This window comes from Montipora capricornis, chromosome 10 (genome assembly GCF_036669925.1).
Source record: "Montipora capricornis isolate CH-2021 chromosome 10, ASM3666992v2, whole genome shotgun sequence".
NCBI lineage: Eukaryota > Metazoa > Cnidaria > Anthozoa > Scleractinia > Acroporidae > Montipora > Montipora capricornis.
In genome coordinates this window covers 30,631,567-30,655,532 of record NC_090892.1, presented here as the reverse complement: position 1 = coordinate 30,655,532, position 23,966 = coordinate 30,631,567, and the positions used below count along the sequence as shown (strand labels likewise).

Here is a 23,966-nt window from a genome sequence, read left to right as displayed (position 1 = left end):
CTTCTCAAGCAAAATTAAGAAAAAATACCCTCTTCATTGACCAATTAGCATTCAGTAATTTTGCCCACTTTGTTATTACTACTCAAAACAGCCACTCGGCAGACAGAAAGACAGAGAAAATATAAGCAAGCTATGCTCATAGTTTAACGATAAATATAATTTATCAGGAAAACTTTAATCCTAAGGCCTGGTTGGGGTTTAAATCCAGATGATCAAAAATCTCCTTCGAGCCGGATTCTAACCATCGACCTAACGATATCTTACCACACTCTAAAGTCATCCGCTCTACCAACAAAGCTATCGAAAGTATAGCAATTGCGACTTCTAGTCCAATTATCCACTCCGCAAACAGACGACAAAGAAAACATAACCAAGCTACGATCATAATTTAACGGTAAATATAAGTTACAAGGACATCTATAATCGAAAGGCCTCGTTGGGGTTTAAATCCACATATCAAAAAACTCCTTCGAGCCGGATTCGAACCAGCGACCTAAGGATGTCTTAACACACTCTACAGTCCTCCGCTCTACCAACTGAGCTATCGAAGGTGTACCAAATACGCTTTCTACTCAAAACAGCGACTCGGGAGACAGAAAGACAGAGAAAATATAAGCAAGCTATGCTCATAGTTTAACGATAAATATCATTTATCAGGAAAACTTTAATCGTAAGGCCTGGTTGGGGTTTAAATCCAGATGATCAAAAATCTCCTTCGAGCCGGATTCTAACGTTCGACCTAACGATATCTTACCACACTCTAAAGTCATCCGCTCTACCAACTAAGCTATCAAAAGTATAGCAATTGCGACTTCTAGTCCAATTATCCACTCCGCAAACAGAAGACAAAGAAAACATAACCAAGCTACGATCATAATTTAACGGTAAATATAAGTTACAAGGACATCGATAATCGAAAGGCCTCGTTGGGGTTTAGATCCACATATCAAAAAACTCCTTCGAGCCGGATTCGAACCAGCGACCTAAGGATGTCTTAATACACTCTACAGTCCTCCGCTCTACCAACTGAGCTATCGAAGGTGTACCAAATACGATTTCTACTAAAAACAGCCACTCGGCAGACAGAAAGACAGAGAAAATATAAGCAAGCTATGCTCATAGTTTAACGATAAATATAATTTATCAGGAAAACTTTAATCCTAAGGCCTGGTTGGGGTTTAAATCCAGATGATCAAAAATCTCCTTCGAGCCGGATTCTAACCATCGACATAACGATATCTTAAATCCACATGATCAAAAAACTCCTTCGAGCCGGATTCGAACCAGCGACCTAAGAATATCTTAACACACTCTACAATCCCCCGCTCTACCAACTGAGCTATCGAAGGTGTACCAAATACGATTTCTACTCAAAACAGCCACTCGGCAGACAGAAAGACAGAGAAAACATAACCAAGCTACGCTCATAATTTAACGGTAAATATAAGTTAAAAGGACATCGATAATCGAAAGGCCTCGTTGGGGTTTAAATCCACATATCAAAAAACTCCTTCGAGCCGGATTCGAACCAGCGACCTAAGGATGTCTTAATACACTCTACAGTCCTCCGCTCTACCAACTGAGCTATCGAGGGTGTAAGGATTTCTACTAAAAACAGCCACTTGGCAGACAGAAAGACAGAGAAAATATAACCAAGCTACGCTCATAATTTAACGGTAAATATAAGTTAAAAGGACATCGATAATCGAAAGGCCTCTTTGGTGTTTAAATCCAGATGATTAAAAATCTCCTTCGAGCCGGATTCTAACCATCGACCTAACGATATCTTACCACACTCTACAGTCCTCCGCTCTACCAACTGAGCTATCGAAGGTGTACCAAGTACGATTTCTACTCGAAACAGCCAATCGGCAGACAGAAAGACAGGGAAAACATAACCAAAGTCTGCTCATAATTTAACGATCAATATAATTGATAAGGAAAACTATAATCGTAAGGCCTCTTTGGGGTTTAAATCCAGATGATCAAAAATCTCCTTAGAGCCGGATTCTAACGTTCGACCTAACGATATCTTACCACACTCTAAAGTCATCCGCTCTACCAACTAAGCTATCAAAAGTATAGCAATTGCGACTTCTAGTCCAATTATCCACTCCGCAAACAGAAGACAAAGAAAACATAACCAAGCTACGCTCATAATTTAACGGTAAACATAAGTTACAAGGACATCTATAATCGAAAGGCCTCGTTGGGGTTTAAATCCACATATCAAAAAACTCCTTCGAGCCGGATTCGAACCAGCGACCTAAGGATGTCTTAACACACTCTACAGTCCTCCGCTCTACCAACTGAGCTATCGAAGGTGTACCAAATACAATTTCTACTCAAAACAGCGACTCGGCAGACAGAAAGACAGGGAAAACATAACCAAAGTCTGCTCATAATTTAACGATCAATATAATTGATAAGGAAAACTATAATCGTAAGGCCTCTTTGGGGTTTAAATCCAGATGATCAAAAATCTCCTTCGAGCCGGATTCTAACCATCGACCTAACGATATCTTAACACACTCTAAAGTCATCCGCTCTACTAACTGAGCTATCGAAAGTATACGAATTACGACTTCTAGTCCCATTATCCACTCCGCAGACGGAAGATAGAGAAAACATAACCAAGATACGCTCATAATTTAACGGTAAATATAAGTTACAAGGACAACTATAATCAGAAGGCCTCGCTGGGGTTTAAATCCACATATCAAAAAACTCCTTCGAGCCGGATTCGAACCAGCGACCTAAGGATGTCTTAACACACTCTACAGTCCTCCGCTCTACCAACTGAGCTATCGAAGGTGTACCAAATACAATTTCTACTCAAAACAGCCAATCGGCAGACAGAAAGACAGGGAAAACATAACCAAAGTCTGCTCATAATTTAACGATCAATATAATTGATAAGGAAAACTATAATCGTAAGGCCTCTTTGGGGTTTAAATCCAGATGATCAAAAATCTCCTTCGAGCCGGATTCTAACGTTCGACCTAACGATATCTTACCACACTCTAAAGTCATCCGCTCTACCAACTAAGCTATCAAAAGTATAGCAATTGCGACTTCTAGTCCAATTATCCACTCCGCAAACAGAAGACAAAGAAAACATAACCAAGCTACGCTCATAATTTAACGGTAAACATAAGTTACAAGGACATCTATAATCGAAAGGCCTCGTTGGGGTTTAAATCCACATATCAAAAAACTCCTTCGAGCCGGATTCGAACCAGCGAGCTAAGGATGTCTTAACACACTCTACAGTCCTCCGCTCTACCAACTGAGCTATCGAAGGTGTACCAATACAATTTCTACTCAATACAGCCACTTGGCAGACAGAAAGACAGAGAAAACGTAACCAAGCTACGCTCATAATTTAACGGTAAATATATGTTAAAAGGACATCGATAATCGAAAGGCCTCTTTGGGGTTTAAATCCAGATGATCAAAAATCTCCTTCGAGCCGGATTCTAACGTTCGACCTAACGATATCTTACCACACTCTAAAGTCATCCGCTCTACCAACTAAGCTATCGAAGGTGTACCAAGTACGATTTCTACTCGAAACAGCCAATCGGCAGACAGAAAGACAGGGAAAACATAACCAAAGTCTGCTCATAATTTAACGATCAATATAATTGATAAGGAAAACTATAATCGTAAGGCCTCTTTGGGGTTTAAATCCAGATGATCAAAAATCTCCTTCGAGCCGGATTCTAACGTTCGACCTAACGATATCTTACCACACTCTAAAGTCATCCGCTCTACCAACAAAGCTATCGAAAGTATAGCAATTGCGACTTCTAGTCCAATTATCCACTCCGCAAACAGACGACAAAGAAAACATAACCAAGCTACGATCATAATTTAACGGTAAATATAAGTTACAAGGACATCTATAATCGAAAGGCCTCGTTGGGGTTTAAATCCACATATCAAAAAACTCCTTCGAGCCGGATTCGAACCAGCGACCTAAGGATGTCTTAACACACTCTACAGTCCTCCGCTCTACCAACTGAGCTATCGAAGGTGTACCAAATATGATTTCTACTCCAAACAGCCACTCGGGAGACAGAAAGACAGTGAAAACATAACCAAAGTCTGCTCATAATTTAACGATCAATATAATTGATAAGGAAAACTATAATCGTAAGGCCTCTTTGGGGTTTAAATCCAGATGATCAAAAATCTCCTTCGAGCCGGATTCTAACGTTTGACCTAACGATATCTTACCACACTCTAAAGTCATCCGCTCTACCAACAAAGCTATCGAAAGTATAGCAATTGCGACTTCTAGTCCCATTATCCACTCCGCAGACGGAAGATAGAGAAAAGATAACCAAGATACGCTCATAATTTAACGGTAAATATAAGTTACAAGGACAACTATAATCGGAAGGCCTCGCTGGGGTTTAAATCCACATATCAAAAATCTCCTTCGAGCCGGATTCGAACCAGCGACCTAAGGATGTCTTACCACACTCTAAAGTCATCCGCTCTACCAACAAAGCTATCGAAAGTATAGCAATTGCGACTTCTAGTCCCATTATCCACTCCGCAAACAGACGACAAAGAAAACATAACCAAGCTACGATCATAATTTAACGGTAAATATAAGTTACAAGGACATCTATAATCGAAAGGCCTCGTTGGGGTTTAAATCCACATATCAAAAATTTCCTTCTAGCCGGATTTGAACCAGCGACCTAAGGATGTCTTAACACACTCTACAGTCCTCCGCTCTACCAACTGAGCTATCGAAGGTGTACCAATACAATTTCTACTCAATACAGCCACTTGGCAGACAGAAAGACAGAGAAAACGTAACCAAGCTACGCTCATAATTTAACGGTAAATATATGTTAAAAGGACATCGATAATCGTAAGGCCTCTTTGGGGTTTAAATCCAGATGATCAAAAATCTCCTTCGAGCCGGATTCTAACCATCGACCTAACGATATCTTAACACACTCTACAGTCCTCCGCTCTACCAACTGAGCTATCGAAGGTGTACCAAATACGATTTCTACTCGATAGAACCACTCGGCAGACAGAAAGACAGAGAAAACATAACCAAAGTCTGCTCATAATTTAACGATCAATATAATTTATAAGGAAAACTACAATCGTAAGGCCTCTTTGGTGTTTAAATCCAGATGATCAAAAATCTCCTTCGAGCCGGATTCTAACCATCGACCTAAGGATGTCTTAACACACCCTACAGTCCTCCGCTCTACCAAGTGAGCTATCAAAAGTATACCAATTGCGACTTCTAGTCCCATTATCCACTCCGCAGACGGAAGATAGAGAAAACATAACCAAGATACGCTCATAATTTAACGGTAAATATAAGTTACAAGGACAACTATAATCAGAAGGCCTCGCTGGGGTTTAAATCAACATATCAAAAAACTTCTTCGAGCCCGATTCGAATCAGCGACCTAAGGATGTCTTAACACACTCTACAGTCCTCCGCTCTACCAACTGAGCTATCGAAGGTGTACCAAATACAATTTCTACTCAAAACAGCCAATCGGCAGACAGAAAGACAGGGAAAACATAACCAAAGTCTGCTCATAATTTAACGATAAATATAATTTATAAGGAAAACTATAATCCTAAGGCCTCTTTGGGGTTTAATTCCAGATGATCAAAAATCTCCTTCGAGCCGGATTCTAACGTTCGACCTAACGATATCTTACCACTCTCTAAAGTCATCCGCTCTACCAACTAAGCTATCAAAAGTATAGCAATTGCGACTTCTAGTCCCATTATCCACTCCGCAGACGGAAGATAGACAAAAGATAACCAAGATACGCTCATAATTTAACAGTAATTATAAGTTACAAGGACAACTATAATCGAAAGGCCTCGCTGGAGTTTAAATCCACATATTCGAGCCGGATTCGAACCAGCGACCTAAGGATGTCTTAACAAACTCTACAGTCCTCCGCTCTACCAACTGAGCTATCGAAGGTGTACCAAATACAATTTCTACTCCAAAGAGCCAATCGGCAGACAGAAAGACAGGGAAAACATAACCAAAGTCTGCTCATAATTTAACGATCAATATAATTTATAAGGAAAACTGTAATCGTAAGGCCTCTTTGGGGTTTAAATCCAGATGATCAAAAATCTCCTTCGAGCCGGATTCTAACCATCGACCTAACGATATATTAACACACTCTAAAGTCCTCCGCTCTACCAACGAATCTATCGAAAGTATACGAATTGCGACTTCTAGTCCAATTATCCACTCCGCAAACAGACGACAAAGAAAACATAACCAAGCTACGATCATAATTTAACGGTAAATATAAGTTACAAGGACATCTATAATCGAAAGGCCTCGTTGGGGTTTAAATCCACATATCAAAAAACTCCTTCGAGCCGGATTCTAACCATCGACCTAAGGATATCTTACCACACCCTAAAGTTATCCGCTCTACCAACTAAGCTATCGAAAGTATACCAATTGCGACTTCTAGTCCCATTATCCACTCCGGAGACGGAAGATAGAGAAAAGATAACCAAGATACGCTCATAATTTAACGGTAAATATAAGTTACAAGGACAACTATAATCGGAAGGCCTCGCTGGGGTTTAAATCCACATATCAAAAGACTCCTTCGAGCCGGATTCGAACCAGCGACCTAAGGATGTCTTAACACACTCTACAGTCCTCCGCTCTACCAACTGAGCTATCGAAGGTGTACTCCAAAGAGCCAATCGGCAGACAGAAAGACAGGGAAAACATAACCAAAGTCTGCTCATAATTTAACGATCAATATAATTGATAAGGAAAACTATAATCGTAAGGCCTCTTTGGGGTTTAAATCCAGATGATCAAAAATCTCCTTCGAGCCGGATTCTAACCATCGACCTAACGATATATTAACACACTCTAAAGTCCTCCGCTCTACCAACGAATCTATCGAAAGTATACGAATTGCGACTTCTAGTCCAATTATCCACTCCGCAAACAGAAGACAAAGAAAACATAACCAAGCTACGCTCATAATTTAACGGTAAATATAAGTTACAAGGACATCTATAATCGAAAGGCCTCGTTGGGGTTTAAATCCACATATCAAAAAACTCCTTCGAGCCGGATTCGAACCAGCGACCTAAGGATGTCTTAACACACTCTACAGTCCTCCGCTCTACCAACTGAGCTATCGAAGGTGTACCAAATACGATTTCTACTCAAAACAGCCAATCGGCAGACGGAAAGACAGGGAAAACATAACCAAAGTCTGCTCATAATTTAACGATCAAGATAATTTATAAGGAAAACTACAATCGTAAGGCCTCTTTGGTGTTTAAATCCAGATGATCAAAAATCTCCTTCGAGCCGGATTCTAACCATCGACCTAACGATATCTTACCACACTCTAAAGTCATCCGCTCTACCAACAAAGCTATCGAAAGTATAGCAATTGCGACTTCTAGTCCCATTATCCACTCCGCAGACGGAAGATAGAGAAAAGATAACCAAAATACGCTCATAATTTAACGGTAAATATAAGTTACAAGGACAACTATAATCGGAAGGCCTCGCTGGGGTTTAAATCCACATATCAAAAAACTCCTTCGAGCCGGATTCGAACCAGCGACCTAAAGATGTCTTAACACACCCTACAGTCCTCCGCTCTACCAACTGAGCTATCGAAGGTGTACCAAATACAATTTCTACTCAAAACAGCCAATCGGCAGACAGAAAGACAGGGAAAACATAACCAAAGTCTGCTCATAATTTAACGATCAATATAATTTATAAGGAAAACTACAATCGTAAGGCCTCTTTGGTGTTTAAATCCAGATGATCAAAAATCTCCTTCGAGCCGGATTCCAACCATCGACCTAACGATATCTTACCACACTCTAAAGTCCTCCGCTCTACCAACTAAGCTATCGAAAGTATACCAATTGCGACTTCTAGTCCCATTATCCACTCCGCAGACGGAAGATAGACAAAAGATAACCAAGATACGCTCATAATTTAACAGTAATTATAAGTTACAAGGACAACTATAATCGAAAGGCCTCGTTGGGGTTTAAATCCACATATCAAAAAATTCCTTCGAGCCGGATTCTAACCATCGACCTAACGATATCTTACAAGACCCTAAAGTTATCCGCTCTACTAACTGAGCTATCAAAAGTATACCAATTGCGACTTCTAGTCCCATTATCCACTCCGCAGACGGAAGATAGAGAAAACATAACCAAGATACGCTCATAATTTAACGGTAAATATAAGTTACAAGGACAACTATAATCGGAAGGCCTCGCTGGGGTTTAAATCCACATATCAAAAGACTCCTTCGAGCCGGATTCGAACCAGCGACCTAAGGATGTCTTAACACACTCTACAGTCCTCCGCTCTACCAACTGAGCTATCGAAGGTGTACCAAATGCGATTTCTACTCGAAACAGCCAATCGGCAGACAGAAAGACAGGGAAAACATAACCAAAGTCTGCTCATAATTTAACGATAAATATAATTTATAAGGAAAACTATAATCGTAAGGCCTCTTTGGGGTTTAATTCCAGATGATCAAAAATCTCCTTCGAGCCGGATTCTAACGTTCGACCTAACAATATCTTAACACACTCTAAAGTCCTCCGCTCTACCAACGAATCTATCGAAAGTATACGAATTGCGACTTCTAGTCCAATTATCCACTCCGCAAACGGAAGACAAAGAAAACATAACCAAGCTACGCTCATAATTTAACGGTAAATATCAGTTACAAGGACATCTATAATCGAAAGGCCTCGTTGGGGTTTAAATCCACATATCAAAAAATTCCTTCGAGCCGGATTCTAACCATCGACCTAACGATATCTTACCACACCCTAAAGTTATCCGCTCTACTAACTGAGCTATCGAAAGTATACCAATTGTGACTTCTAGTCCCATTATCCACTCCGGAGACGGAAGATAGAGAAAAGATAACCAAGATACGCTCATAATTTAACGGTAAATATAAGTTACAAGGACAACTATAGTCGGAAGGCCTCGTTGGGGTTTAAATCCACATGATCAAAAATCTCCTTCGAGCCGGATTCGAACCAGCGACCTAAGAATATCTTAACACACTCTACAATCCCCCGCTCTACCAACTGAGCTATCGAAGGTGTACCAAATACGATTTCTACTCGATAGAACCACTCGGCAGACAGAAAGACAGAGAAAACATAACCAAAGTCTGCTCATAGTTTAACGATCAATATAATTTATAAGGAAAACTATAATCGTAAGGCCTCTTTGGGGTTTAAATCCAGATGATCAAAAATCTCATTCGAGCCGGATTCTAAAGTTCGACCTAACGATATCTTAACACACTCTAAAGTCCTCCGCTCTACCAACGAATCTATCGAAAGTATACGAATTGCGACTTCTAGTCCAATTATCCACTCCGCAAACAGAAGACAAAGAAAACATAACCAAGCTACGCTCATAATTTAACGGTAAACATAAGTTACAAGGACATACATAATCGAAAGGCCTCGTTGGGGTTTAAATCCACATATCAAAAAACTCCATCGAGCCGGATTCGAACCAGCGACCTAAGGATGTCTTAACACACTCTACAGTCCTCCGCTCTACCAACTGAGCTATCGAAGGTGTACCAAATACAATTTCTACTCAAAACAGCCAATCGGCAGACAGAAAGACAGGGAAAACATAACCAAAGTCTGCTCATAATTTAACGATCAATATAATTGATAAGGAAAACTACAATCGTAAGGCCTCTTTGGGGTTTAAATCCAGATGATCAAAAATCTCCTTCGAGCCGGATTCTAACCATCGACCTAACGATATCTTACCACACTCTAAAGTCATCCGCTCTACCAACAAAGCTATCGAAAGTATAGCAATTGCGACTTCTAGTCCCATTATCCACTCCGCAGACGGAAGATAGAGGAAAGATAACCAAGATACGCTCATAATTTAACGGTAAATATAAGTTACAAGGACAACTATAATCGAAAGGCCTCGCTGGAGTTTAAATCCACGTATCAAAAATCTCCTTCGAGCCGGATTCGAACCAGCGACCTAAGGATGTCATAACACACTCTACAGTCCTCCGCTCTACCAACTGAGCTATCGAAGGTGTACCAAATGCGATTTCTACTCAAAACAGCCAATCGGCAGACAGAAAGACAGGGAAAACATAACCAAAGTCTGCTCATAATTTAACGATCAATATAATTGATAAGGAAAACTATAATCGTAAGGCCTCTTTGGGGTTTAAATCCAGATGATCAAAAATCTCCTTCGAGCCGGATTCTAACCATCGACCTAACGATATCTTAACACACTCTAAAGTCCTCCGCTCTACCAACGAATCTATCGAAAGTATACGAATTGCGACTTCTAGTCCAATTATCCACTCCGCAAACAGACGACAAAGAAAACATAACCAAGCTACGCTCATAATTTAACGGTAAATATAAGTTACAAGGACATCTATAATCGAAAGGCCTCGTTGGGGTTTAAATCCACATATCAAAAAACTCCTTCGAGCCGGATTCGAACCATCGACCTAACGATATCTTACCACACCCTAAAGTTATCCGCTCTACCAACTGAGCTATCAAAAGTATATACCAATTGCGACTTCTAGTCCCATTATCCACTCCGCAGACGGAAGATAGAGAAAAGATATCCAATATACTCTCATAATTTAACGTTACATATAAGTTACAAGGACAACTATTATCGGAAGGCCTCGATGGTGTTTTAATCAACATATCAAAAAACTCCTTCGAGCCGGATTCTAACCATCGACCTAACGATGTCTTACCACACTCTACAGTCATCCGCTCTACCAACTGAGCTATCGAAGGTGTACCAAGTACGATTTCTACTCGAAACAGCCAATCGGCAGACAGAAAGACAGGGAAAACATAACCAAAGTCTGCTCATAATTAAACGATCAATATAATTTATAAGGAAAACTATAATCGTAAGGCCTCTTTGGGGTTTAAATCCAGATGACCAAAAATCTCCTTCCAGCCGGATTCTAACCATCGACCTAACGATATCTTACCACACTCTAAAGTCCTCCGCTCTACCAACGAATCTATCGAAAGTATACGAATTGCGACTTCTAGTCCAATTATCCACTCCGCAAACAGAAGATAAAGAAAACATCACCAAGCTACGTTCATAATTTAACGGTAAACATAACTTACAAGGACATCGATAATCGAAAGGCCTCGTTGGGGTTTAGATCCACATATCAAAAAACTCCTTCGAGCCGGATTCGAACCAGGGACCTAAGGATGTCTTAACACACTCTACAGTCCTCCGCTCTACCAACTGAGCTATCGAAGGTGTACCAAATACGATTTCTACTAAAAACAGCCACTTGGCAGACAGAAAGACAGAGAAAACATAACCAAAGTCTGCTCATAATTTAACGATCAATATAATTTATAAGGAAAACTACAATCGTAAGGCCTCTTTGGTGTTTAAATCCAGATGATCAAAAATCTCCTTCGAGCCGGATTCTAACCATTGACCTAACGATATCTTAACACACTCTAAAGTCATCCGCTCTACTAACTGAGCTATCGAAAGTATACGAATTACGACTTCTAGTCCAATTATCCACTCTGCAGAAGGAAGATAGTGAAAACATAACCAAGATACGCTCATAATTTAACGGTAAATATAAGTTACAAGGACAACTATGATCGAAAGGCCTCGCTGGGGTTTAAATCCACATATCAAAAAACTCCTTCGAGCCGGATTCGAACCAGCGACCTAAGGATGTCTTAACACACTCTACAGTCCTCCGCTCTACCAACTGAGCTATCGAAGGTGTACCAAATACGATTTCTACTCAAAACAGCCAATCGGCAGACAGAAAGACAGGGAAAACATAACCAAAGTCTGCTCATAATTTAACGATCAATATAATTGATAAGGAAAACTATAATCGTAAGGCCTCTTTGGGGTTTAAATCCAGATGATCAAAAATCTCCTTCGAGCCGGATTCTAACGTTCGACCTAACGATATCTTACCACACTCTAAAGTCATCCGCTCTACCAACTAAGCTATCAAAAGTATAGCAATTGCGACTTCTAGTCCAATTATCCACTCCGCAAACAGAAGACAAAGAAAACATAACCAAGCTACGCTCATAATTTAACGGTAAACATAAGTTACAAGGACATCTATAATCGAAAGGCCTCGTTGGGGTTTAAATCCACATATCAAAAAACTCCTTCGAGCCGGATTCGAACCAGCGACCTAAGGATGTCTTAACACACTCTACAGTCCTCCGCTCTACCAACTGAGCTATCGAAGGTGTACCAATACAATTTCTACTCAATACAGCCACTTGGCAGACAGAAAGACAGAGAAAACGTAACCAAGCTACGCTCATAATTTAACGGTAAATATATGTTAAAAGGACATCGATAATCGAAAGGCCTCTTTGGTGTTTAAATCCAGATGATCAAAAATCTCCTTCGAGCCGGATTCTAACCATCGACCTAACGATAACTTACCACACTCTACAGTCCTCCGCTCTACCAACTGAGCTATCGAAGGTGTACCAAGTACGATTTCTACTCAAAACAGCCAATCGGCAGACAGAAAGACAGGGAAAACATAACCAAAGTCTGCTCATAATTTAACGATAAATATAATTTATAAGGAAAACTACAATCGTAAGGCCTCTTTGGTGTTTAAATCCAGATGATCAAAAATCTCGTTCGAGCCGGATTCTAACCATCGACCTAACGATATCTTACCACACCCTAAAGTTATCCGCTCTACCAACTAAGCTATCGAAAGTATACCAATTGCGACTTCTAGTCTCATTATCCACTCCGCAGACGGAAGATAGAGAAAAGATAACCAAGATACGCTCATAATTTAACGGTAAATATAAGTTACAAGGACAACTATAATCGAAAGGCCTCGCTGGAGTTTAGGATGTCTTAACACACTCTACAGTCCTCCGCTCTACCAACTGAGCTATCGAAGGTGTACCAAATACAATTTCTACTCAAAACAGCCAATCGGCAGACAGAAAGACAGGGAAAACATAACCAAGGTCTGCTCATAATTTAACGATTAATATAATTGATAAGGAAAACTATAATCCTAAGGCCTCTTTGGGGTTTAAATCCAGATGATCAAAAATCTCCTTCGAGCCGGATTCTAACCATCGACCTAACGATATCTTACCACACTCTAAAGTCATCCGCTCTACCAACAAAGCTATCGAAAGTATAGCAATTGCGACTTCTAGTCCCATTATCCACTCCGCAAACAGACGATAGACAAAAGATAACCAAGATACGCTCATAATTTAACAGTAATTATAAGTTACAAGGACAACTATAATCGGAAGGCCTCGCTGGGGTTTAAATCCACATATCAAAAATCTCCTTCGAGCCGGATTCTAACCAGCGACCTAAGGATGTCTTAACACACTCTACAGTCCTCCGCTCTACCAACTGAGCTATCGAAGGTGTACCAAATGCGATTTCTACTCAAAACAGCCAATCGGCAGACAGAAAGACAGGGAGAACATAACCAAAGTCTGCTCATAATTTAACGATCAATATAATTTATAAGGAAAACTACAATCGTAAGGCCTCTTTGGTGTTTAAATCCAGATGATCAAAAATCTCGTTCGAGCCGGATTCCAACCATCGACCTAACGATATCTTACCACACTCTAAAGTCCTCCGCTCTACCAACTAAGCTATCGAAAGTATACCAATTGCGACTTCTAGTCCCATTATCCACTCCGCAGACGGAAGATAGACAAAAGATAACCAAGATACGCTCATAATTTAACAGTAATTATAAGTTACAAGGACAACTATAATCGGAAGGCCTCGCTGGGGTTTAAATCCACATATCAAAAAACTCCTTCGAGCCGGATTCGAACCAGCGACCTAAGGATGTCTTAACACACCCTACAGTCCTCCGCTCTACCAACTGAGCTATCGAAGGTGTACCAAATACAATTTCTACTCAAAACAGCCAATCGGCAGACAGAAAGACAGGGAAAACATAACCAAAGTCTGCTCATAATTTAACGATAAATATAATTTATAAGGAAAACTACAATAGTAAGGCCTCTTTGGTGTTTAAATCCAGATGATCAAAAATCTCCTTCGAGCCGGATTCCAACCATCGACCTAACGATATCTTAACACACTCTAAAGTCCTCCGCTCTACCAACGAATCTATCCACTCCGCAAACGGAAGACAGAGAAAACATAACCAAGCTACGCTCATAATTTAACGGTAAATATAAGTTACAAGGACATCTATAATCGAAAGGCCTCGTTGGGGTTTAAATCCACATATCAAAAAACTCCTTCGAGCCGGATTCTAACCATCGACCTAAGGATGTCTTAACACACCCTACCGTCCTCCGCTCTACCAAGTGAGCTATCAAAAGTATACCAATTGCGACTTCTAGTCCCATTATCCACTCCGCAGACGGAAGATAGAGAAAAGATAACCAAGATACGCTCATAATTTAACGGTAAATATAAGTTACAAGGACAACTATAATCGGAAGGCCTCGCTGGGGTTTAAATCCACATATCAAAAAACTCCTTCGAGCCGGATTCGAACCAGCGACATAAAGATGTCTTAACACACACTACAGTCCTCCGCTCTACCAACTGAGCTATCGAAGGTGTACCAAATGCGATTTCTACTCAAAACAGCCAATCGGCAGACAGAAAGACAGGGAAAACATAACCAAAGTCTGCTCATAATTTAACGATCAATATAATTTATAAGGAAAACTATAATCGTAAGGCCTCTTTGGGGTTTAAATCCAGATGATCAAAAATCTCCTTAGAGCCGGATTCTAACCATCGACCTAACGATATCTTACCACACTCTAAAGTCATCCGCTCTACCAACAAAGCTATCGAAAGTATAGCAATTGCGACTTCTAGTCCAATTATCCACTCCGCAAACAGACGACAAAGAAAACATAACCAAGCTACGATCATAATTTAACGGTAAATATAAGTTACAAGGACATCTATAATCGAAAGGCCTCGTTGGGGTTTAAATCCACATATCAAAAAACTCCTTCGAGCCGGATTCGAACCAGCGACCTAAGGATGTCTTAACACACTCTACAGTCCTCCGCTCTACCAACTGAGCTATCGAAGGTGTACCAAATACAATTTCTACTCAAAACAGCCAATCGGCAGACAGAAAGACAGGGAAAACATAACCAAAGTCTGCTCATAATTTAACGATCAATATAATTGATAAGGAAAACTATAATCGTAAGGCCTCTTTGGGGTTTAAATCCAGATGATCAAAAATCTCCTTCGAGCCGGATTCTAACGTTCGACCTAACGATATCTTACCACACTCTAAAGTCATCCGCTCTACCAACTAAGCTATCAAAAGTATAGCAATTGCGACTTCTAGTCCAATTATCCACTCCGCAGACGGAAGATAGACAAAAGATAACCAAGATACGCTCATAATTTAACAGTAATTATAAGTTACAAGGACAACTATAATCGAAAGGCCTCGTTGGGGTTTAAATCCACATATCAAAAAACTCCTTCGAGCCGGATTCGAACCAGCGACCTAAGGATGTCTTAACACACTCTACAGTCCTCCGCTCTACCAACTGAGCTATCGAAGGTGTACCAAATACAATTTCTACTCCAAAGAGCCAATCGGCAGACAGAAAGACAGGGAAAAAATAACCAAAGTCTGCTCATAATTTAACGATCAATATAATTTATAAGGAAAACTACAATCGTAAGGCCTCTTTGGTGTTTAAATCCAGATGATCAAAAATCTCCTTCGAGCCGGATTCCAACCATCGACCTAACGATATATTAACACACTCTAAAGTCCTCCGCTCTACCAACGAATCTATCGAAAGTATACGAATTGCGACTTCTAGTCCAATTATCCACTCCGCAAACGGAAGACAAAGAAAACATAACCAAGCTACGCTCATAATTTAACGGTAAATATAAGTTACAAGGACATCTATAATCGAAAGGCCTCGTTGGGGTTTAAATCCACATATCAAAAATTCCTTCGAGCCGGATTCTAACCATCGACCTAACGATATCTTACCACACCCTAAAGTTATCCGCTCTACCAACTAAGCTATCGAAAGTATACCAATTGCGACTTCTAGTCCCATTATCCACTCCGCAGACGGAAGATAGAGAAAAGATAACCAAGATACGCTCATAATTTAACGGTAAATATAAGTTACAAGGACAACTATAATCGGAAGGCCTCGCTGGGGTTTAAATCCACATATCAAAAAACTCCTTCGAGCCGGATTCGAACCAGCGACCTAAGGATGTCTTAACACACTCTACAGTCCTCCGCTCTACCAACTGAGCTATCGAAGGTGTACCAAATGCGATTTCTACTCGAAACAGCCAATCGGCAGACAGAAAGACAGAGAAAACATAACCAAAGTCTGCTCATAATTTAACGATCAATATAATTTATAAGGAAAACTGTAATCGTAAGGCCTCTTTGGGGTTTAAATCCAGATGATCAAAAATCTCCTTCGAGCCGGATTCTAACCATCGACCTAACGATATATTAACACACTCTAAAGTCCTCCGCTCTACCAACGAATCTATCGAAAGTATACGAATTGCGACTTCTAGTCCAATTATCCACTCCGCAAACGGAAGACAAAGAAAACATAACCAAGCTACGCTCATAATTTAACGGTAAATATAAGTTACAAGGGCATCTATAATCGAAAGGCCTCGTTGGGGTTTAAATCCACATATCAAAAAACTCCTTCGAGCCGGATTCGAACCAGCGACCTAAGGATGTCTTAACACACTCTACAGTCCTCCGCTCTACCAACTGAGCTATCGAAGGTGTACCAAATACAATTTCTACTCAAAACAGCCAATCGGCAGACAGAAAGACAGGGAAAACATAACCAAGGTCTGCTCATAATTTAACGATTAATATAATTGATAAGGAAAACTATAATCGTAAGGCCTCTTTGGGGTTTAAATCCAGATGATCAAAAATCTCCTTCGAGCCGGATTCTAACGTTCGACCTAACGATATCTTACCACACTCTAAAGTCATCCGCTCTACCAACTAAGCTATCAAAAGTATAGCAATTGCGACTTCTAGTCCCATTATCCACTCCGCAGACGGAAGATAGAGGAAAGATAACCAAGATACGCTCATAATTTAACGGTAAATATAAGTTACAAGGACAACTATAATCGAAAGGCCTCGCTGGAGTTTAAATCCACGTATCAAAAATCTCCTTCGAGCCGGATTCGAACCAGCGACCTAAGGATGTCTTAACACACTCTACAGTCCTCCGCTCTACCAACTGAGCTATCGAAGGTGTACCAAATGCGATTTCTACTCAAAACAGCCAATCGGCAGACAGAAAGACAGGGAAAACATAACCAAAGTCTGCTCATAATTTAACGATCAATATAATTGATAAGGAAAACTATAATCGTAAGGCCTCTTTGGGGTTTAAATCCAGATGATCAAAAATCTCCTTCGAGCCGGATTCTAACCATCGACCTAACGATATCTTAACACACTCTACAGTCCTCCGCTCTACCAACGAATCTATCGAAAGTATACGAATTGCGACTTCTAGTCCAATTATCCACTCCGCAAACGGAAGACAAAGAAATCATAACCAAGCTACGCTCATAATTTAACGGTAAATATAAGTTACAAGGACATCGATAATCGAAAGGCCTCGTTGGGGTTTAGATCCACATTTCCAAAAATTCCTTCGAGCCGGATTCGAACCAGCGACCTAAGGATGTCTTAACTTACTCTACAGTCCTTCGCTCTACCAACTGAGGTATCGAAGGTGTACCAAATACGATTTCTACTCAAAACAGCCAATCGGCAGACAGAAAGACAGGGAAAACATAACCAAAGTCTGCTCATAATTAAACGATCAATATAATTGATAAGGAAAACTTTAATCCTAAGGCCTGGTTGGGGTTTAAATCCAGATGATCAAAAATATCCTTCGAGCCGGATTCTAACCATCGACCTAACGATATCTTAACACACTCTAAAGTCCTCCGCTCTACCAACTGAGCTATCGAAAGTATACGAATTACGACTTCTAGTCCAATTATCCACTCTGCAGAAGGAAGATAGTGAAAACATAACCAAGATACGCTCATAATTTAACGGTAAATATAAGTTACAAGGACAACTATAATCGGAAGGCCTCGCTGGGGTTTAAATCCACATATCAAAAGACTCCTTCGAGCCGGATTCGAACCAGCGACCTAAGGATGTCTTAACACACTCTACAGTCCTCCGCTCTTCCAACTGAGATATCGAAGGTGTACCAAATACGATTTCTACTCAAAACCGCCAATCGGGAGACAGAAAGACAGGGAAAACATAACCAAAGTCTGCTCGTAATTTAACGATCAATATAATTTATAAGGAAAACTACAATCGTAAGGCCTCTTTGGTGTTTAAATCCAGATGATCAAAAATCTCCTTCGAGCCGGATTCTAACCATTGACCTAACGATATCTTACCACACTCTAAAGTCCTCCGCTCTACCAACTAAGCTATCGAAAGTATACCAATTCCGACTTGTAGTCCCATTATCCACTCCGCAGACGGAAGTTAGAGAAAAGATAACCAAGATACGCTCATAATTTAACGGTAAATATAAGTTACAAGGACAACTATAATCGAAAGGCATCGCTGGGGTTTAAATCCACATATCAAAAAACTCCTTCGAGCCGGATTCGAACCAGCGACCTAAGGATGTCTTAACACACTCTACAGTCCTCCGCTCTACCAACTGAGCTATCGAAGGTGTACCAAATACGATTTCTACTCAAAACAGCCAATCGGCAGACAGAAAGACAGGGAAAACATAACCAAAGTCTGCTCATAATTTAACGATAAATATACATTATAAGGAAAACTATAATCGTAAGGCCTCGTTGGGGTTTAAATCCAGATGATCAAAAACCTCCTTCGAGCCGGATTCTAACAAGCGACCTAAGGATGTCTTAACACACTCTAAAGTCATCCGCTCTACTAACTGAGCTATCGAAAGTATACGAATTACGACTTCTAGTCCAATTATCCACTCTGCAGAAGGAAGATAGTGAAAACATAACCAAGATACGCTCATAATTTAACGGTAAATATAAGTTACAAGGACAACTATAATCGGAAGGCCTCGCTGGGGTTTAAATCCACATATCAAAAGACTCCTTCGAGCCGGATTCGAACCAGCGACCTAAGGATGTCTTAACACACTCTACAGTCCTCCGCTCTACCAACTGAGCTATCGAAGGTGTACCAAATACGCTTTCTACTCAAAACAGCGACTCGGGAGACAGAAAGACAGAGAAAATATAAGCAAGCTATGCTCATAGTTTAACGATAAATATCATTTATCAGGAAAACTTTAATCGTAAGTTACAAGGACATCGATAATCGAAAGGCCTCGTTGGGGTTTAGATCCACATATCAAAAAACTCCTTCGAGCCGGATTCGAACCAGCGACCTAAGGATGTCTTAACACACTCTACAGTCCTCCGCTCTACCAACTGAGCTATCGAAGGTGTACCAAATACAATTTCTACTCAAAACAGCCAATCGGCAGACAGAAAGACAGGGAAAACATAACCAAAGTCTGCTCATAATTTAACGATCAATATAATTTATAAGGAAAACTACAATCGTAAGGCCTCTTTGGTGTTTAAATCCAGATAATCAAAAATCTCCTTCGAGCCGGATTCTAACCATTGACTTAACGATATCTTACCACACTCTAAAGTCATCCGCTCTACTAACTGAGCTATCGAAAGTATACGAATTACGACTTCTAGTCCCATTATCCACTCTGCAGACGGAAGATAGAGAAAAGATAACCAAGATACGCTCATAATTTAACGGTAAATATAAGTTACAAGGACAACTATAATCGGAAGGCCTCGCTGGGGTTTAAATCCACATATCAAAAAACTCCTTCGAGCCGGATTCGAACCAGCGACCTAAGGATGTCTTAACACACTCTACAGTCCTCCGCTCTACCAGCTGAGCTATCGAAGGTGTACCAAATACGATTTCTACTCAAAACAGCCAATCGGCAGACAGAAAGACAGGGAAAACATAACCAAAGTCCGCTCAAAATTTAACGATCAATATAATTTATAAGGAAAACTACAATCGTAAGGCCTCTTTGGTGTTTAAATCCAGATGATCAAAAATCTCCTTCGAGCCGGATTCTAACCATCGACCTAAGGATGTCTTAACACACTGTACAGTCCTCCGCTCTACCAACTGAGCTATCGAAAGTATATACCAATTGCGACTTCTAGTCCCATTATCCACTCTGCAGACGGAAGATAGAGAAAAGATAGCCAAGATACGCTCATAATTTAACGGTAAATATAAGTTACAAGGACAACTATAATCGGAAGGCCTCGCTGGGGTTTAAATCCACATATCAAAAAACTCCTTCGAGCCGGATTCGAACCAGCGACCTAAGGATGTCTTAACACACCCTACAGTCCTCCGCTCTACCAACTGACCTATCGAAGGTGTACCAATACGATTTCTACTCAATACAGCCACTTGGCAGACAGAAAGACAGAGAAAACGTAACCAAGCTACGCTCATAATTTCACGGTAAATATATGTTAAAAGGACATCGATAATCGAAAGGCCTCTTTGGTGTTTAAATCCAGATGATCAAAAATCTCCTTCGAGCCGGATTCTAACCATCGAAGTAACGATATCTTACCACACTCTAAAGTCCTCCGCTCTACCAACTAAGCTATCGAAAGTATACCAATTGCGACTTCTAGTCCCATTATCCACTCCGCAGACGGAAGATAGAGAAAAGATAACCAAGATACGCTCATAATTTAACGGTAAATATAAGTTACAAGGAGAACTATAATCGAAAGGCCTCGCTGGAGTTTAAATCCACATATCAAAAATCTCCTTCGAGCCGGATTCGAACCAGCGACCTAAGGATGTCTTAACACACTCTACAGTCCTCCGCTCTACCAACTGAGCTATCGAAGGTGTACCAAATGCGATTTCTACTTAAAGCAGCCAATCGGCAGACAGAAAGACAGGGAAAACATAACCAAAGTCTGCTCATAATTTAACGATCAATATAATTTATAAGGAAAACTACAATCGTAAGGCCTCTTTGGTGTTTAAATCCAGATGATCAAAAATCTCCTTCGAGCCGGATTCTAACCATCGACCTAACGATATCTTACCACACTCTAAAGTCATCCGCTCTACCAACAAAGCTATCGAAAGTATAGCAATTGCGACTTCTAGTCCCATTATCCACTCCGCAGACGGAAGATAGAGGAAAGATAACCAAGATAAGCTCATAATTTAACAGTAAATATAAGTTACAAGGACAACTATAATCGGAAGGCCTCGCTGGGGTTTAAATCCACATATCAAAAATGTCCTTCGAGCCGGATTCGAACCAGCGACCTAAGGATGTCTTAACACACTCTACAGTCCTCCGCTCTACCAACTGAGCTATCGAAGGTGTACCAAATGCGATTTCTACTCAAAACAGCCAATCGGCAGACAGAAAGACAGGGAAAACATAACCAAAGTCTGCTCATAATTTAACGATCAATATAATTGATAAGGAAAACTATAATCGTAAGGCCTCTTTGGGGTTTAAATCCAGATGATCAAAAATCTCCTTCGAGCCGGATTCTAACGTTCGACCTAACGATATCTTAACACACTCTAAAGTCATCCGCTCTACCAACAAAGCTATCGAAAGTATAGCAATTGCGACTTCTAGTCCCATTATCCACTCCGCAAACAGACGACAAAGAAAACATAACCAAGCTACGATCATAATTTAACGGTAAATATAAGTTACAAGGACATCTATAATCGAAAGGCCTCGCTGGGGTTTAAATCCACATATCAAAAAACTCCTTCGAGCCGGATTCGAACCAGCGACCTAAGGATGTCTTAACACACTCTACAGTCCTCCGCTCTACCAACTGAGCTATCGAAGGTGTACCAAATACGATTTCTACTCAAAACAGCCACTCGGCAGACAGAAAGACAGGGAAAACATAACCAAAGTCTGCTCAAAATTTAACGATCAATATAATTTATAAGGAAAACTACAATCGTAAGGCCTCTTTGGTGTTTAAATCCAGATGATCAAAAATCTCCTTCGAGCCGGATTATAACCATCGAACTAACGATATCTTACCACACTCTAAAGTCATCCGCTCTACCAACAAAGCTATAGAAAGTATAGCAATTGCGACTTCTAGTCCCATTATCCACTCCGCAGACGAAAGAGAGAGGAAAGATAACCAAGATACGCTCATAATTTAACGGTAAATATAAGTTACAAGCACAACTATAATCGAAAAGCCTCGCTGGAGTTTAAATCCACATATCAAAAATCTCCTTCGAGCCGGATTCGAACCAGCGTCCTAAGGATGTCTTAACACACTCTACAGTCCTCCGCTCTTCCAACTGAGATATCGAAGGTGTACCAAATACGATTTCTACTCAAAACAGCCAATCGGCAGACAGAAAGACAGGGAAAACATAACCAAAGTCTGCTCATAATTTAACGATCAATATAATTTATAAGGAAAACTACAATCGTAAGGCCTCTTTGGTGTTTAAATCCAGATGATCAAAAATCTCCTTCGAGCCGGATTCTAACCATTGACCTAACGATATCTTACCACACTCTAAAGTCCTCCGCTCTACCAACTAAGCTATCGAAAGTATACCAATTGCGACTTCTAGTCCCATTATCCACTCCGCAGATGGAAGATAGAGAAAAGATAACCAAGATACGCTCATAATTTAAAGGTAAATATAAGTTACAAGGACAACTATAATCGAAAGGCCTCGCTGGAGTTTAAATCCACATATCAAAAATCTCCTTCGAGCCGGATTCGAACCAGGGACCTAAGGATGTCTTAACACACTCTACAGTCCTCCGCTCTACCAACTGAGCTATCGAAGGTGTACATAATACGGTTTCTACTTCAAACACCAACAGGAAAGACAGAAAGACAGAGAAACCATAACCAAGCTATTCTCATAATTTAACGATAAATATACATTATAAGGAAAACTATAATCGTAAGGCCTCGTTGGGGTTGAAATCCAGATGATCAAAAACCTCCTTCGAGCCGGATTCTAACAAGCGACCTAAGGATGTCTTAACACACTCTAAAGTCATCCGCTCTACTAACTGAGCTATCGAAAGTATACGAATTACGACTTCTAGTCCAATTATCCACTCTGCAGAAGGAAGATAGTGAAAACATAACCAAGATACGCTCATAATTTAACGGTAAATATAAGTTACAAGGACAACTATAATCGGAAGGCCTCGCTGGGGTTTAAATCCACTTCTCAAAAGACTCCTTCGAGCCGGATTCGAACCAGCGACCTAAGGATGTCATAACACACTCTACAGTCCTCCGCTCTACCAACTGAGCTATCGAAGGTGTACCAAATACGATTTCTACTCAAAACAGCCACTCGGGAGACAGAAAGACAGAGAAAATAAGCAAGCTATGCTCATAGTTTAACAATAAATATAATTTAAAAGGAAAAGTATAATCGAAAGGCCTCGTTGGAGTTTAAATCCACATATCAAAAACTCCTTCGAGCCGGATTCGAACCAGCGACCTAAGGATGTCTTAACACACTCTACAGTCCTCCGCTCTACCAACTAACTATCGAAGGTGTACCAAATACGATTTCTACTCAAAACAGCCAATCGGCAGACAGAAAGACAGGGAAAACATAACCAAAGTCTGCTCATAATTTAACGATCAATATAATTTATAAGGAAAACTACAATCGTAAGGCCTCTTTGGTGTTTAAATCCAGATAATCAAAAATCTCCTTCGAGCCGGATTCTAA

General features: G+C 40.4%; 46 non-coding genes across 46 annotated transcripts; all 46 read right to left on the bottom strand.

Annotated features, from left to right (window-relative positions):
* Window positions 1–465: 465 nt before the first annotated feature.
* Trnay-gua (transfer RNA tyrosine (anticodon GUA)) lies at window positions 466–551 on the bottom strand. Its single transcript is given in 2 exon segments — window positions 466–501; window positions 515–551. It is a non-coding gene; the product is annotated as a tRNA-Tyr (tRNA).
* A 404-nt stretch (window positions 552–955) lies between these two features.
* Trnay-gua (transfer RNA tyrosine (anticodon GUA)) lies at window positions 956–1,041 on the bottom strand. The gene is given in 2 exon segments: window positions 956–991; window positions 1,005–1,041. It is a non-coding gene; the product is annotated as a tRNA-Tyr (tRNA).
* A 222-nt stretch (window positions 1,042–1,263) lies between these two features.
* Window positions 1,264–1,349, bottom strand: Trnay-gua (transfer RNA tyrosine (anticodon GUA)). The gene is given in 2 exon segments: window positions 1,264–1,299; window positions 1,313–1,349. It is a non-coding gene; the product is annotated as a tRNA-Tyr (tRNA).
* A 159-nt stretch (window positions 1,350–1,508) lies between these two features.
* On the bottom strand, window positions 1,509–1,594 carry Trnay-gua (transfer RNA tyrosine (anticodon GUA)). The gene is given in 2 exon segments: window positions 1,509–1,544; window positions 1,558–1,594. It is a non-coding gene; the product is annotated as a tRNA-Tyr (tRNA).
* A 154-nt stretch (window positions 1,595–1,748) lies between these two features.
* On the bottom strand, window positions 1,749–1,834 carry Trnay-gua (transfer RNA tyrosine (anticodon GUA)). Its single transcript is given in 2 exon segments — window positions 1,749–1,784; window positions 1,798–1,834. It is a non-coding gene; the product is annotated as a tRNA-Tyr (tRNA).
* A 404-nt stretch (window positions 1,835–2,238) lies between these two features.
* Window positions 2,239–2,324, bottom strand: Trnay-gua (transfer RNA tyrosine (anticodon GUA)). Its single transcript is given in 2 exon segments — window positions 2,239–2,274; window positions 2,288–2,324. It is a non-coding gene; the product is annotated as a tRNA-Tyr (tRNA).
* Window positions 2,325–2,728: 404 nt separating this feature from the next.
* On the bottom strand, window positions 2,729–2,814 carry Trnay-gua (transfer RNA tyrosine (anticodon GUA)). The gene is given in 2 exon segments: window positions 2,729–2,764; window positions 2,778–2,814. It is a non-coding gene; the product is annotated as a tRNA-Tyr (tRNA).
* Window positions 2,815–3,218: 404 nt separating this feature from the next.
* Window positions 3,219–3,304, bottom strand: Trnay-gua (transfer RNA tyrosine (anticodon GUA)). The gene is given in 2 exon segments: window positions 3,219–3,254; window positions 3,268–3,304. It is a non-coding gene; the product is annotated as a tRNA-Tyr (tRNA).
* Window positions 3,305–3,953: 649 nt separating this feature from the next.
* On the bottom strand, window positions 3,954–4,039 carry Trnay-gua (transfer RNA tyrosine (anticodon GUA)). Its single transcript is given in 2 exon segments — window positions 3,954–3,989; window positions 4,003–4,039. It is a non-coding gene; the product is annotated as a tRNA-Tyr (tRNA).
* Window positions 4,040–4,687: 648 nt separating this feature from the next.
* Trnay-gua (transfer RNA tyrosine (anticodon GUA)) lies at window positions 4,688–4,773 on the bottom strand. The gene is given in 2 exon segments: window positions 4,688–4,723; window positions 4,737–4,773. It is a non-coding gene; the product is annotated as a tRNA-Tyr (tRNA).
* A 159-nt stretch (window positions 4,774–4,932) lies between these two features.
* On the bottom strand, window positions 4,933–5,018 carry Trnay-gua (transfer RNA tyrosine (anticodon GUA)). The gene is given in 2 exon segments: window positions 4,933–4,968; window positions 4,982–5,018. It is a non-coding gene; the product is annotated as a tRNA-Tyr (tRNA).
* Window positions 5,019–5,895: 877 nt separating this feature from the next.
* Trnay-gua (transfer RNA tyrosine (anticodon GUA)) lies at window positions 5,896–5,986 on the bottom strand. Its single transcript is given in 2 exon segments — window positions 5,896–5,936; window positions 5,950–5,986. It is a non-coding gene; the product is annotated as a tRNA-Tyr (tRNA).
* Window positions 5,987–6,634: 648 nt separating this feature from the next.
* Trnay-gua (transfer RNA tyrosine (anticodon GUA)) lies at window positions 6,635–6,720 on the bottom strand. The gene is given in 2 exon segments: window positions 6,635–6,670; window positions 6,684–6,720. It is a non-coding gene; the product is annotated as a tRNA-Tyr (tRNA).
* Window positions 6,721–7,108: 388 nt separating this feature from the next.
* Trnay-gua (transfer RNA tyrosine (anticodon GUA)) lies at window positions 7,109–7,194 on the bottom strand. Its single transcript is given in 2 exon segments — window positions 7,109–7,144; window positions 7,158–7,194. It is a non-coding gene; the product is annotated as a tRNA-Tyr (tRNA).
* Window positions 7,195–7,598: 404 nt separating this feature from the next.
* On the bottom strand, window positions 7,599–7,684 carry Trnay-gua (transfer RNA tyrosine (anticodon GUA)). The gene is given in 2 exon segments: window positions 7,599–7,634; window positions 7,648–7,684. It is a non-coding gene; the product is annotated as a tRNA-Tyr (tRNA).
* A 648-nt stretch (window positions 7,685–8,332) lies between these two features.
* On the bottom strand, window positions 8,333–8,418 carry Trnay-gua (transfer RNA tyrosine (anticodon GUA)). Its single transcript is given in 2 exon segments — window positions 8,333–8,368; window positions 8,382–8,418. It is a non-coding gene; the product is annotated as a tRNA-Tyr (tRNA).
* Window positions 8,419–9,067: 649 nt separating this feature from the next.
* Window positions 9,068–9,153, bottom strand: Trnay-gua (transfer RNA tyrosine (anticodon GUA)). The gene is given in 2 exon segments: window positions 9,068–9,103; window positions 9,117–9,153. It is a non-coding gene; the product is annotated as a tRNA-Tyr (tRNA).
* Window positions 9,154–9,557: 404 nt separating this feature from the next.
* Trnay-gua (transfer RNA tyrosine (anticodon GUA)) lies at window positions 9,558–9,643 on the bottom strand. The gene is given in 2 exon segments: window positions 9,558–9,593; window positions 9,607–9,643. It is a non-coding gene; the product is annotated as a tRNA-Tyr (tRNA).
* Window positions 9,644–10,047: 404 nt separating this feature from the next.
* Window positions 10,048–10,133, bottom strand: Trnay-gua (transfer RNA tyrosine (anticodon GUA)). Its single transcript is given in 2 exon segments — window positions 10,048–10,083; window positions 10,097–10,133. It is a non-coding gene; the product is annotated as a tRNA-Tyr (tRNA).
* A 650-nt stretch (window positions 10,134–10,783) lies between these two features.
* Window positions 10,784–10,869, bottom strand: Trnay-gua (transfer RNA tyrosine (anticodon GUA)). The gene is given in 2 exon segments: window positions 10,784–10,819; window positions 10,833–10,869. It is a non-coding gene; the product is annotated as a tRNA-Tyr (tRNA).
* Window positions 10,870–11,273: 404 nt separating this feature from the next.
* Window positions 11,274–11,359, bottom strand: Trnay-gua (transfer RNA tyrosine (anticodon GUA)). The gene is given in 2 exon segments: window positions 11,274–11,309; window positions 11,323–11,359. It is a non-coding gene; the product is annotated as a tRNA-Tyr (tRNA).
* A 404-nt stretch (window positions 11,360–11,763) lies between these two features.
* On the bottom strand, window positions 11,764–11,849 carry Trnay-gua (transfer RNA tyrosine (anticodon GUA)). The gene is given in 2 exon segments: window positions 11,764–11,799; window positions 11,813–11,849. It is a non-coding gene; the product is annotated as a tRNA-Tyr (tRNA).
* A 404-nt stretch (window positions 11,850–12,253) lies between these two features.
* Window positions 12,254–12,339, bottom strand: Trnay-gua (transfer RNA tyrosine (anticodon GUA)). Its single transcript is given in 2 exon segments — window positions 12,254–12,289; window positions 12,303–12,339. It is a non-coding gene; the product is annotated as a tRNA-Tyr (tRNA).
* A 159-nt stretch (window positions 12,340–12,498) lies between these two features.
* On the bottom strand, window positions 12,499–12,584 carry Trnay-gua (transfer RNA tyrosine (anticodon GUA)). Its single transcript is given in 2 exon segments — window positions 12,499–12,534; window positions 12,548–12,584. It is a non-coding gene; the product is annotated as a tRNA-Tyr (tRNA).
* Window positions 12,585–13,427: 843 nt separating this feature from the next.
* Window positions 13,428–13,513, bottom strand: Trnay-gua (transfer RNA tyrosine (anticodon GUA)). Its single transcript is given in 2 exon segments — window positions 13,428–13,463; window positions 13,477–13,513. It is a non-coding gene; the product is annotated as a tRNA-Tyr (tRNA).
* A 404-nt stretch (window positions 13,514–13,917) lies between these two features.
* Window positions 13,918–14,003, bottom strand: Trnay-gua (transfer RNA tyrosine (anticodon GUA)). Its single transcript is given in 2 exon segments — window positions 13,918–13,953; window positions 13,967–14,003. It is a non-coding gene; the product is annotated as a tRNA-Tyr (tRNA).
* Window positions 14,004–14,615: 612 nt separating this feature from the next.
* On the bottom strand, window positions 14,616–14,701 carry Trnay-gua (transfer RNA tyrosine (anticodon GUA)). The gene is given in 2 exon segments: window positions 14,616–14,651; window positions 14,665–14,701. It is a non-coding gene; the product is annotated as a tRNA-Tyr (tRNA).
* Window positions 14,702–15,105: 404 nt separating this feature from the next.
* Window positions 15,106–15,191, bottom strand: Trnay-gua (transfer RNA tyrosine (anticodon GUA)). The gene is given in 2 exon segments: window positions 15,106–15,141; window positions 15,155–15,191. It is a non-coding gene; the product is annotated as a tRNA-Tyr (tRNA).
* Window positions 15,192–15,595: 404 nt separating this feature from the next.
* Trnay-gua (transfer RNA tyrosine (anticodon GUA)) lies at window positions 15,596–15,681 on the bottom strand. Its single transcript is given in 2 exon segments — window positions 15,596–15,631; window positions 15,645–15,681. It is a non-coding gene; the product is annotated as a tRNA-Tyr (tRNA).
* Window positions 15,682–16,328: 647 nt separating this feature from the next.
* On the bottom strand, window positions 16,329–16,414 carry Trnay-gua (transfer RNA tyrosine (anticodon GUA)). Its single transcript is given in 2 exon segments — window positions 16,329–16,364; window positions 16,378–16,414. It is a non-coding gene; the product is annotated as a tRNA-Tyr (tRNA).
* A 404-nt stretch (window positions 16,415–16,818) lies between these two features.
* On the bottom strand, window positions 16,819–16,904 carry Trnay-gua (transfer RNA tyrosine (anticodon GUA)). The gene is given in 2 exon segments: window positions 16,819–16,854; window positions 16,868–16,904. It is a non-coding gene; the product is annotated as a tRNA-Tyr (tRNA).
* A 404-nt stretch (window positions 16,905–17,308) lies between these two features.
* On the bottom strand, window positions 17,309–17,394 carry Trnay-gua (transfer RNA tyrosine (anticodon GUA)). The gene is given in 2 exon segments: window positions 17,309–17,344; window positions 17,358–17,394. It is a non-coding gene; the product is annotated as a tRNA-Tyr (tRNA).
* Window positions 17,395–17,798: 404 nt separating this feature from the next.
* On the bottom strand, window positions 17,799–17,884 carry Trnay-gua (transfer RNA tyrosine (anticodon GUA)). The gene is given in 2 exon segments: window positions 17,799–17,834; window positions 17,848–17,884. It is a non-coding gene; the product is annotated as a tRNA-Tyr (tRNA).
* Window positions 17,885–18,288: 404 nt separating this feature from the next.
* Window positions 18,289–18,374, bottom strand: Trnay-gua (transfer RNA tyrosine (anticodon GUA)). The gene is given in 2 exon segments: window positions 18,289–18,324; window positions 18,338–18,374. It is a non-coding gene; the product is annotated as a tRNA-Tyr (tRNA).
* A 404-nt stretch (window positions 18,375–18,778) lies between these two features.
* On the bottom strand, window positions 18,779–18,864 carry Trnay-gua (transfer RNA tyrosine (anticodon GUA)). Its single transcript is given in 2 exon segments — window positions 18,779–18,814; window positions 18,828–18,864. It is a non-coding gene; the product is annotated as a tRNA-Tyr (tRNA).
* A 404-nt stretch (window positions 18,865–19,268) lies between these two features.
* Window positions 19,269–19,354, bottom strand: Trnay-gua (transfer RNA tyrosine (anticodon GUA)). The gene is given in 2 exon segments: window positions 19,269–19,304; window positions 19,318–19,354. It is a non-coding gene; the product is annotated as a tRNA-Tyr (tRNA).
* A 184-nt stretch (window positions 19,355–19,538) lies between these two features.
* On the bottom strand, window positions 19,539–19,624 carry Trnay-gua (transfer RNA tyrosine (anticodon GUA)). The gene is given in 2 exon segments: window positions 19,539–19,574; window positions 19,588–19,624. It is a non-coding gene; the product is annotated as a tRNA-Tyr (tRNA).
* Window positions 19,625–20,028: 404 nt separating this feature from the next.
* Window positions 20,029–20,114, bottom strand: Trnay-gua (transfer RNA tyrosine (anticodon GUA)). Its single transcript is given in 2 exon segments — window positions 20,029–20,064; window positions 20,078–20,114. It is a non-coding gene; the product is annotated as a tRNA-Tyr (tRNA).
* Window positions 20,115–20,274: 160 nt separating this feature from the next.
* On the bottom strand, window positions 20,275–20,360 carry Trnay-gua (transfer RNA tyrosine (anticodon GUA)). Its single transcript is given in 2 exon segments — window positions 20,275–20,310; window positions 20,324–20,360. It is a non-coding gene; the product is annotated as a tRNA-Tyr (tRNA).
* A 160-nt stretch (window positions 20,361–20,520) lies between these two features.
* Window positions 20,521–20,606, bottom strand: Trnay-gua (transfer RNA tyrosine (anticodon GUA)). Its single transcript is given in 2 exon segments — window positions 20,521–20,556; window positions 20,570–20,606. It is a non-coding gene; the product is annotated as a tRNA-Tyr (tRNA).
* A 403-nt stretch (window positions 20,607–21,009) lies between these two features.
* Window positions 21,010–21,095, bottom strand: Trnay-gua (transfer RNA tyrosine (anticodon GUA)). Its single transcript is given in 2 exon segments — window positions 21,010–21,045; window positions 21,059–21,095. It is a non-coding gene; the product is annotated as a tRNA-Tyr (tRNA).
* Window positions 21,096–21,499: 404 nt separating this feature from the next.
* On the bottom strand, window positions 21,500–21,585 carry Trnay-gua (transfer RNA tyrosine (anticodon GUA)). Its single transcript is given in 2 exon segments — window positions 21,500–21,535; window positions 21,549–21,585. It is a non-coding gene; the product is annotated as a tRNA-Tyr (tRNA).
* A 404-nt stretch (window positions 21,586–21,989) lies between these two features.
* Trnay-gua (transfer RNA tyrosine (anticodon GUA)) lies at window positions 21,990–22,075 on the bottom strand. Its single transcript is given in 2 exon segments — window positions 21,990–22,025; window positions 22,039–22,075. It is a non-coding gene; the product is annotated as a tRNA-Tyr (tRNA).
* A 404-nt stretch (window positions 22,076–22,479) lies between these two features.
* On the bottom strand, window positions 22,480–22,565 carry Trnay-gua (transfer RNA tyrosine (anticodon GUA)). The gene is given in 2 exon segments: window positions 22,480–22,515; window positions 22,529–22,565. It is a non-coding gene; the product is annotated as a tRNA-Tyr (tRNA).
* A 404-nt stretch (window positions 22,566–22,969) lies between these two features.
* Window positions 22,970–23,055, bottom strand: Trnay-gua (transfer RNA tyrosine (anticodon GUA)). Its single transcript is given in 2 exon segments — window positions 22,970–23,005; window positions 23,019–23,055. It is a non-coding gene; the product is annotated as a tRNA-Tyr (tRNA).
* Window positions 23,056–23,459: 404 nt separating this feature from the next.
* Window positions 23,460–23,545, bottom strand: Trnay-gua (transfer RNA tyrosine (anticodon GUA)). The gene is given in 2 exon segments: window positions 23,460–23,495; window positions 23,509–23,545. It is a non-coding gene; the product is annotated as a tRNA-Tyr (tRNA).
* Window positions 23,546–23,966: the final 421 nt, after the last annotated feature.